The sequence below is a fragment of the Ptychodera flava genome, chromosome 15, assembly GCF_041260155.1.
Source record: "Ptychodera flava strain L36383 chromosome 15, AS_Pfla_20210202, whole genome shotgun sequence".
NCBI lineage: Eukaryota > Metazoa > Hemichordata > Enteropneusta > Ptychoderidae > Ptychodera > Ptychodera flava.
This window is the reverse complement of record NC_091942.1, coordinates 15317307-15328103: the sequence shown is the minus strand read 5'-3', so window position 1 is coordinate 15328103 and position 10797 is coordinate 15317307. Positions and strand designations below refer to the sequence as shown.

Here is a 10797-nt window from a genome sequence, read left to right as displayed (position 1 = left end):
TAAAACCACGTAGGCTTTCACTGATCACATGATTATTTCTGGTCCAATGAGAATTATGACCTCAAATGTCAGGGAAAACAAAGAAACAATCACAAGGATGTCTATTCTAATACAATGTGTTTCTTTATTTCCAAAATAATTAAAATTGGCAGTTTTTTTCCGACATTGTCAATCACACGACAACATTTGGCAAGTATGGCAATTAAGAAGCTACTTGTGAACATTTGACAGAGTCACTAGAAAATTACAATATTTAAATATCCTTTGTCATGTTGATACTAAAAGTGTGATAATAATAAGCTAAAATGGGTTGCATAACTTGCACATTTGGCAGCAATCTTACACATTGGTGTTTGTTTTCAGAAAGAACTTCAACTAAAGGTCAGAGTCTCCCATGTCAAGACTCGTCATATCAGAATTTGAACACAATGTATTGCCAGAAATTTCTGATCCACAAGTAATCTCTGATATAAATCTAAAGACCTCAACTGACTGACCTTAGCTGATATCTTAATCTGGAATTTTCATGTTGTTTTTATGGCCATAATTTGAATGAAATAGATGTTAAATTTTTGAGCTTGCAGAAATTGCAGTATTTTCATGATCTAGTGAGAAGTCTGTTTTGCAAATGGCGACGCCAGTGGTGAAAAGCAAGATTCCTTCCCTCTCAGAGTTGGAGAGTGTTGACGGGCTTGCAAATTAGATTCTGCCACCAAGATCTTGAGTCCACGACACTTGCATAATCTGTAACAACAGTGAAAGTCAACAAAAAGAAAGAAGTATGAAACCAAAAGCTACAGGATGACTGATGTTGTATAATTGTATGGTTTTCATGAACGAGATGTGTCCTGGCACCAACAAAACATGAATGGGATTGAACTGATAAGTGACAAATGGTCACACATTTTTCCTTGATAAATTGTAACAAACTTGTGAGGGATGTGGTAACAAATTTGCAAGCAATGGACCATGACAAATTTGTGAGTGACAAAATTGTAACAAAAAGTTGACAATATGTAACATTGTGAAATATCTTCAAATTTTTGATTGATGTATTGAGACAAATTTGTCGGCAATAAATTGTTAAATATTTGTAAAATGATAAACTATAATCACTGGTAAATGACAAATGTAATCCCTGAATGATAAACCCAAATGTATTCAAAATTGGGATGGAAATGAAACCAAACAGGAGGAGTGTTATGGTGAAATTTGGTAGGTTTTCATTGAGGGCGCCACCTTGCACTTTTGTGTGCTTGTCGGAGCTGTGTGTGTACGTGCACGTACAAACACCTGTATTCAGATTCGGGATCAATAATCAGTTTACAATGCTGGGGATACATGAAATACTCATGTACTGTCCCAAGTCATTGAGAACAATTCTGTCATCATTGACAGGCTTCAAACACAGCAGCTGTCACAAATCTTTTTCAACTTTCGATATTTTGGACACATTGTCTCTCTCTGGCAGGCATACTTGCACAAAATGGCGTCTCCAATGTCTTAACCACTCTAATCTGCTCACCTCCAATATTTAACTGCTCTGCACGGTGCTTTGAATTGTGCTGTTCGTAAAACAAAAATACATTTTGCACATCTTCAATTGTCGTCTGATACTATTGTATGGTAATATGTGCAACTATTTCTCCCCTTCATCTCAATCCTGAGCAGGTGCGAAACACCATCTCTTCACCCTAAAGCAAGTAATATACAAGAAAGAACACTTCAGCAATAGGTAACCTAACACCTTGCCTGAAAGGGTAGTGAAAAGTGTTGCTACTCTAAGCATATCAGGAACCAACATCACAGCTGTAGTTCTTGTTGTGTCAGATTGTATAAGACTACGTACATAGAGTCCATGAAGACACTCACATTAGGTGTCAGAAATACAAAACAATCATCATCCACAACACTGACCAGCAATGGCTCCTGACAGACATGAAATGTCCTGTAAGTGTCAACATTCTCTTCATCATTCAACAGGAAAGTGCTATTATCGTATTTAATTTCAAATTAACTCAGCTGTTTCACATTACCCTTAAGACGCCATAGACTTTCATGCAATGTAGCCTCCCATGCCAAGAACTTTTTGAACCAATAAACTTGACATGTTCACTTCTTTTAGACAGGTACAGTGTGTTTCCTGTGATTGGAAGCCCAGCCAAACCACTATGAATTTCAAAGATCAGGAAATGGAGAAGCTTAGAGAAGTTTTTCCATGTTTGGTTTAGCAAAAGGGGGGTGGGAAAATGGGCTTAAAATGCACATTTTTGGTTCAAAATGTATTGAAAATGAATAAAAGACTCTAAAAATAGATCTTATAGTCCAAAAACCTGCAAACTTTTACACATTTTAAATGTCATGAAAAGACACAAATTTTGTGTGAAAATTTTCAGCAGCGAAACTTATCAAATGTAAATAATAAACAAACAAACAATTGTTGATATTTGTCAATAATACAAATACCACATACCCTTCAACACACCTTCACACAGCTACACAAAAGCATATAACACAAGTGAAATATAGCTCAAGACACAATTTTAATCAGCAACATGATTGAATTTCGTAAAACATCTTATATTCATTTGTCGTTTATTTATTTATTTGTTGTTTGTTTGTTTGTTTGTGTATTCTTTCTGCATCGAACGGTGAAACCATGTAACCGGAAAAATCTTTGTTTTTATTTTTTTATTTGGATTCTGATTGCTATCAGATATAATTCAATTGTTGTTGTTTTGGAATGAATGTTGCCATTAAAGTTAGAAAGGATATGTTTGAAAGATTTTGGCATTGCAAGTAAACACAAACAACTAATTTGATTGATATCATGAACAAGCTGCCATCTTACAAGGCAGTTCAAATCAGAGCCTGTATTCAGCTACTTTATTAGCTACCCGTGATTGGCAAACGACGAAAAATTTCACCAAAAAAACGCGCTACCTGAACTTCTGAGAAAATAAATTTGATTCAAGAACTAAATAAAATAAGTTTGAGGTACAATAAGAACGACATTCGCCTCTGAACGCTTTCGATAACCGTACTGGCCCTGACGTTTGATCGCGACGTCTCCGTAAATCATGACAGTCAATGTGAACACATATGAAAGTTTGATCACGTATTTTGACAAGCACGCAACATAATTCGCCAGTAAATGAACAGAAACCAATAGATATGATATAAATAATTACATATCGGGTATATTTCGACAAAAGAATATGTTATAGACGTAGGAATATGACGCGAGATCAACAGTTCGGAACGTGCCGTGTTGTACGTTTGTACACACAAACCCGTGATCGGCGGCCATCTTGGCCGTCTCGATACACGGTGAAGAATGCCGCGATACCAAAGTTTACTTGACATAAACAGACCTGATCGCTCCAAAGTCACATATTAAATTAAGATTTCGTGAAAATCCTTTCAAATTTCTTCATCATTAGTGTTTTCGGCCTAGAAAACTGAACTGACATACTCAAACTTGAGCTTTCAGAGAGGCTGGTCAATGCGATAATCCGTGTGACGCCATTCAAGCCGCTGTTCAACTTCAAAATCACGTTCGGCCGATCAAAAAAAGTCTTCATTTTCTCAGAGATTATCCCCCAAAAATACGAAAATATGTCATTTCTATAAAGAAATGGCCAATAACTTGTCACAAAACGATCGTCTTTAGGATGTACAGCAGGAAAAAGCGTTCAGAATGTCTCTCACTTCGGCGAAGTCAGCGACCAGATCTGATTAGATATTCACGGTAAAAATAGTCGACCCGATTTCCTCGAAAGGTCGCTCAAATTACTGGAAATTGCCGTAGCTACAACTGATGATGTCATTATTTTAGTCCTTATATGGACCTGAAGTGGGTTCAAAGGGTAAGGAATGTGATTTATTTGTCAGGTGACCTGTTAAACGCGGGAAATCAAGTTCCAAACTTTGCCTGAGCGAACCTCAGGCCGTGTACGGATATATCCGTGCATGGCGCTGAGCGTGAGTTTGGCGTGTAAGGATATATACGGGCATGGCGTTTTAAGGGTTAAAAACGGGCTGCTTTGAATGACATATGTATAACGGTTTTCTGCACAAGTATTGTAAAAGCACTGGTGGTTCATTTACTTCTTTAATTCCAATACAAGGAATTTACAGAGGTGGGCCACCACGGTTTAGACAAATCTATTCATATATTAATAATTAACACATACACAAATAATTTGCATAAAAAAGAATATGCAAAATATACATCATTATGCAAATGCCTGCTTTTCTTAATATGGAGGACACTGAGGATAGAGGTCTTTTGTTTAAAGGTATACACTCACCTGTAATCTAACAATGCCCATATATGGTCAAAGGGGCGTTCCTTGATATTCAAAATGCCCATGTGAGGGCACTGTTTTTAAAATGGCAGATACCCGCTTAAAATTTATGATTGGTTAGATTTTCTCTTTCAATGGTAACTGTTGCAAAATTGGAACAGGTGACAGTATACCTTTAACGTCAATGAAATCAGCTGTAATTTTACATGGAGTTAATATCAGTATAACACGTTCCAGTTGTACTTTTTTTCTTTGTGTATTTTCTTTCCTTCCCCTGGGATAAAAGTTAATCATTGTAGTATAAACTTTGTCACCAATTTTGTTTGGAAGACACTTTTCTGAACACAATGGCCAACATGGCAATTCACAAGTTGTTTCTGGAAACGTGACATCGACAAAACAGAGCAGAAAGATCTTATATTAACTCACCTTTTCGTTTCTATTTCTGTATGTTTTAACTCCTGGCCCTAAAGAGTAACAAACAAAATACAGGTGTTTGTGGTTATAATTTTAATTGCTAGCAAGAAAATGAGGATGGATTTAAATATTGACAAGTCTCAGGTGAGTAAGGATGTCTTCACGTCAATTTCAGTTCTGGATAACTTGTTAAAATTGCCTTTTCATCATCGACTTCTTTCAGAGTGTGTCGTTATGCTCAGTTGACTGTGAAACACAGATAGTGATAAGTTTTGACTGTAAAACAAGTCTGCCGATGAAAACTTACTCGTTTAAGAGAGTGGCCGTGGAACAAGCCATAGATTCTTTTTTCTTTTCGGTCATGCAGTAACGCCTGAAAGAAAAACAACATGGACAATATTTTTGTTAACATCTGTCAATTAAAAGCCTTCCAGGTCTTCACAAACATGCAAGCTAACTAGCTGATGGCATCAAGCCCTGTGATCTGACAGAAGCATTTCATTACATGGAATGTCTTCAGATCAGGAGAAGTGTTTAGAAATATGTGAAGTTGCTCACAAAGCCATGAAAATCTTGTCAAGCAAAGGTTAACTGCATTCATACCTCTATGTGCCAATGTTTGTTTGCTAAAGAAACTGAAGAGACCCCCCTAAACAAACAAGAAATAAATTTACCAACACAAGACGTACCTCATCCTGACATGCTTTAATCCTTTCGCCACTTTTTGAGCACATAGGATAATTACAGGAAATGGGCATAGCAAACACAGGCTAATGGTTCTACTCCGGAATAAAAAGGACGCGATGCGTTCTACAGACTCAGTACGCCCAAATAATCACGTGATGCCGGTACAAACCAACCCACATGTGTACTAGCGCGTATGGAAATACACGTACGTCTATGCGCGTTTGTGCACATGGCTTTGTTTGTACCGTGGTCGATTCGAATTCCGGGTTTGGCCTATTACAGAAAATGGACAGGTAGCAAAGAACTCTTAAGGTAGAATGTGCCTCGGGGACAGACATTCACTCTCAAACTTTTGCAATACCTTTTTGATCTACCTCTTGAGAAAGCTTAGTTTGAAGCTCGTGGAGTAAATAAAATTTTCAGTCTTATTTTTGCGAAAATCGAAAAATTAAAATTTTTCTCACAGAGCTAACACAGTGATGGCGGCCATTTTGAATTTCAAATATCGGTACATTGAAGGTGCTGTTTCTCTGGTACCAAAATTTGCACTGCAACTCCAGGTTATCATTCATAATTTTTGAAAGAGAATGGCTGAAAGTTGCCTTGAGGAGTGTTTGAGCAAATATTTGTCTTCAAAGGCAAACTACCTTGAATAAAATTTCTCCATTTGGTTAGAGCTGTATCTACCAACCCCTGATCTCTTTCATCAATTTAGACTATAAATAATTATTGTAATGCAAGATTTGCGTCATCACTATGACTAATATATTTATCATCTGTATCATTAACCGATTAACTTCACATGAGCCTTCCATACTGGGGCTTTGTAATTAGCTTAATTTTGTTGTATGCTGTTAACATTTAATAACGTGATCATATTGTCATTCTCTTGGGAAGAAATTTGCATGATGGGTCCCCAGTATGATTAAAAAATTCTCATTCTTTCTCTGAAGCTTGACAGTTTGTCACACTAGTGCCTAGATTGATTGAATCTTAAGGTAGATTTTCAAATTAAATTCTTTTGTGGTCTTGTGAGCTCCAGCTGACTTGTTTTGAAACAAAGACAGAAAGAAAGTTTTCATCGATGAAGCCTTGTGCCTAAAAAATTGGCTTTCCCAAGAGAACTGACAGCGGGAATTCATGCTATTTTGAATTTGAAACTTTTGGTACATTTAAGGCAATCTGTTAGTATGGACCTATATTATTCAATGTCACAATGTTTATTCCTAGATTTGTAAAAAGAGCCTATGGGGTTCTTGAGCAAGAGTGACTGAGGATTTTAAACTTGTGTTTTACATTGGAGATTTCCGTTACCTTGGGTAAATGCTACGCATAGACCACAATAGCTTTACAATCCTTTAAGAGTATATAACATTTACAAGTATACTCGCCATTGATAATCACATGTTCTATAACATCTGTCACCAATGTATGATGCCTGGTTTGTTAGTTTTCGATTGGCATTTCTCTTCAATACCACGAGTTGTCATTTTCTGTGAGTGTTTCACCACATCAGACAGCACCCGCAGTGCAAACCATTCTCCGATACACGTCTGCAAAAACAAAAGACGCCTGAACCACGTCAGCCGATAGCAACGCCATTTTCATGGTTTCCAATGCAGCCACACGTGCAAAGTTTCAGATGAGTACACTGTAACATCAATATTGTTTCAGGCCTATCAACTTTTTTATTTTTTCAGAGCATCATCAACTTTGCAGCACTTGTCCCTTGCACTTCAACGTAACCTTGCCTGTCACATAAACATTGAAATAACTGTCGTCAAAAGACCTTTATACACTGTTTCAGTTAAGCTGGGATTCCATGCTTTGGTACATTATCATCGATGTTCTCTCATAAATTTCTAATAAATGCTAGAAATAATACTGTCCTTCATGCTTGGGCGGTGATAGGACTGATTAGCTGCAACATTCTGTTAGCAAAAACAAGACACTTAACTAATTGCCTCATGAAGGGATACAACATTAATATGGTTCCGCGCAGCTTTGCCAATTTACTGTAAAAAAACTTGCCTCCATTTGCTATGATCATCCTTGATGACAGACACCATTCTGCACAGGATAAAAAATACTGTGAAGAGAGTAAATTTGAAAGTTAAGGCTAACTTTTCCTGCTGGCATCGCTGAGAACCAGGTGTGGTGAATGGTCTGCGACATTGATTTGGTAAGTCTTCGGTGAGAAAGGTTTTATTTTCATTGATTCCTAGGTTAGATATTATGATAGACGTCATATGGTCTTTTCATTATCCACTTGTAGAATTGAAATATTACCACGTACCAGATGAGATGGGGCATCTTTGATCAATTTTCCTTCTGGGTATCCTGACAAATGCTTATTTCATAATTTGCCTGCTCATATTTCAGGTGCGACATGCACGCACACTCAAACACTAGTAACATGGCTTTAGTGCATGGCCATAAAACTTACATAGAGTAACAATTTTCTTTTCCACAATGTGCAATGTGACGTGACAGCAATGTCACCGAGTGAATTTCAAGTTTTGCAAATGGAAAAAACCCTCAAAGGAAATACACACCTTTATTCACATTCTATCTGTCGAGTTAAGCTGATCTGACGCCTTGCAAAGTCGTCTCCACGTTACGAACAACTTGCAACCTTCAATAAGCATCCCCAAGGAATTCTAAGTAAATGCTACCTGGCGGCTGGGAAGCCCTGAAACATGACATCAGAAAAGATGCTTTGTTTGAATTTGCAAAATATTTGAACTGATCATCATATTCCTGTGCAGCATACCAGGCTAAACTGAATACGATCAAAGACTTGGACTGTTGCCACAATTATCAGTCACATGTTCATTATTTTCTCCACAACACCCGATTGCAAAAATCTCCCTATCTAATCAAAATCTCCCTTCAAATAATCACAAGCACTGCAACACGTCTTCCCCCTACAATGAGGTTTGAGATTATGATTACTGATTTGCATAGAGTATTTATTATATATGGTAGCATTCCACTTCATCACTATCTATAAATTATATAATGTAACACCATATTGTTGATGTCATCCATTATCTGTAGCCAGAGTAAAGTGATACCACGAACAAATCTTAATTTGCATAACTAAATTTGGATAATTTCATATAATTCCCCTCAATCAGAACAAAATCCCCCCCTCCCCATTTTCAAGCAGGGGTGACATTCTCCACTAGTGAGAGACATGTGGAGAAAACACTGCATGTTGTCTCAGTCTGACGTGCTGTATCCACAGAAGCAGGATATCTTTGGGATATCGATCTTCAGACAGGGATAACTATGTCATCATCATGGACATTTGCAAATGCTTATAGGGAAAGAATACAATGTCAGTTTGACCTTGGGGCTCTTCAGCCGGTCTAGGCAGTTAGGCAGTTTTGAAAGTTTGAGATCTGTGATAAATAAACTTGCAAACAGCATAAATTAAGTTCTCATTGGTTTGGCTAATGAATTCTTGGTTTGGTTGATGCAGCTTGAGGTGTTTTCACCAAATTTTGAAGCCCTTGGGAAACCCTGAATAATGGAAAGACTTCCTTTAATTAAAGCCATCAACCTCTCAAATCTTTTTAAAGTTGAATATCTTCAGTTTCTAGTCAACCCTGACTTATCCCTCAGCTTTGATTCGACTCCCGCACCAGATGATGCAAAATTAATTGGATTCAAGGATATGATGGTGTTGCTGGCATACGGCTATATAATTCTTGGCATTTCAACACATTCTTAGGGATGAGGATCAAAAATGCATTTCTATTGTATATTTGTGAATGAATTATCAAAGTTATGTTTATTAGCCAAATAACAGATAAACTGCTTTTGTATCGGTTTCACAGAGGCATGCTTCCAATAAATGAACTCGTATCAGTGTGCCCGTGTAAAATACGAAAGGAAACCCCTGACAATGCGATCCTTCCATCATGCCATGTCATTCTGTGGTCATTTCCATGCACACAGTAAAACACGTATATACTTTTACAGAACTCGCAAGTACAGTAAGATCACGGCTAATAATCAGAAAAGTTGATCAGGAACACGTGTGATACTTGTATGACTACATAGATCGATGTACCCCGGAAACGTCTGCAAATTTAGATATAGTCTACATGGCTACAGGCTAGACTCGCACGCCAGTGCACTATGGCGCTAGCAAACATTCTTCAGTTACTGTGCTTGACCCTGAGCTACATACTGGATAAGCATTACGTACTATCGCTAGACATCAATTAGGCTACAGACAGTGTTAAGCTATCCACCAGAGCAAACTTACAGAGGGCCCACGGTAACTTAGCAAGAGCAATTGCAGTTGTACCGCCACGGCCTCGAGTGTAAGATAGAAAGTTACCGAACTTTGAATGAGAAATTTCAAGGAACTTACGCTGGTATACATCATCACTTGATTTCAAATGAGTTCCAAGATATAAAGAAAAAGATCGTTGGGTGGATTTCTGGCCCAGATTCCGAGCGTGAATAATGCTACGGCGAGTGTCGGTCTGCATCTTCCTGTACTCTCTTCTACCATGTGGTCGGAACGTCACGTGTTGCAAGGTCAAAATCATTTAGTGGGGGAGCATTCTGGGTAATAGTATTGTCAGTTTGAAGTAACATATTTCGAATATATCGTTATTATATCAGAACATCGTCCCCTTCCTCTATAACGACGATTTTATCAGCCATTTTGAGTGACTATTCTTCCTCAATAAAAAAAATGAAAGCTGGAGAGGGAATAGGATAGGTCAAAGGTTAACACTTAGCGCAGCCTGATAAGGGGAGAACCATTTGATTTTGCGGGGGGGGGGAAGTTGAAAAAAATTTCGGCAGGTGAAGAAACAAAAATTGATCCAGTAATGTCTTGAGGGAAAAAAATGGTCATAGCAGACCAAAGAAAAAAAAATTGTCTCAAAATTTGAGAAATTGACTCCCTCATTCTCTTATTCTCTGGAGGTGCGCTGCCTTTGGTGGCACTAAACATTTTCAAAATATATGAGAAGTCCAATGTCTTCAACCTTGGATTGTTGACTATTGTTACTCAAACATCTATCATGTAAAAAATGTAATAAAAATATCAGTGTCTAAATGTCATTTTCAAACAGTGCGTAACAAATCGAAACAGCTCAGATTGCACTATTGTACACTAAAATTTCTCAAAATTTTCAATTGGGGACACCCTCCTCCTCCTCTTTCTCCCTGGGATGTCCTATGTCATTTTCAAATCGTTTTATATGATGCAAACAAATTGAAGACACCTCTCAGAATGCACCATTGCACTTGTCAATTTCTCAAAATTCTTTGATGCCAGAAAGGAGGGGGGGGGGGGGCAGCGCCACTTGCGCTCTCCCCTTAGGTGTCCTATGTCATTTTCAAATAGTTTTAT

General features: G+C 37.7%; 1 long non-coding RNA gene across 14 annotated transcripts in view; it reads right to left on the bottom strand.

Annotated features, from left to right (window-relative positions):
• Positions 1–100: 100 nt before the first annotated feature.
• The window catches only part of LOC139151296 (uncharacterized), a 65017-nt gene continuing 54320 nt past the window's right edge, over positions 101–10797 (bottom strand). For 13 of the 14 annotated variants that reach the window (XR_011556388.1, XR_011556385.1, XR_011556386.1 and 10 more), the window contains 7 exons: positions 7970–8106; positions 7446–7503; positions 6806–6967; positions 5035–5100; positions 4740–4777; positions 1526–1694; positions 101–744 (listed from right to left, as the gene is read on the bottom strand). This is a non-coding gene — a long non-coding RNA (uncharacterized lncRNA). Of the gene's footprint in view, positions 745–1525; positions 1695–4739; positions 4778–5034; positions 5101–6805; positions 6968–7445; positions 7504–7969; positions 8107–9801; positions 10147–10797 lie in introns of those variants that run through there. The other variant, XR_011556397.1, reaches the window with a different exon arrangement.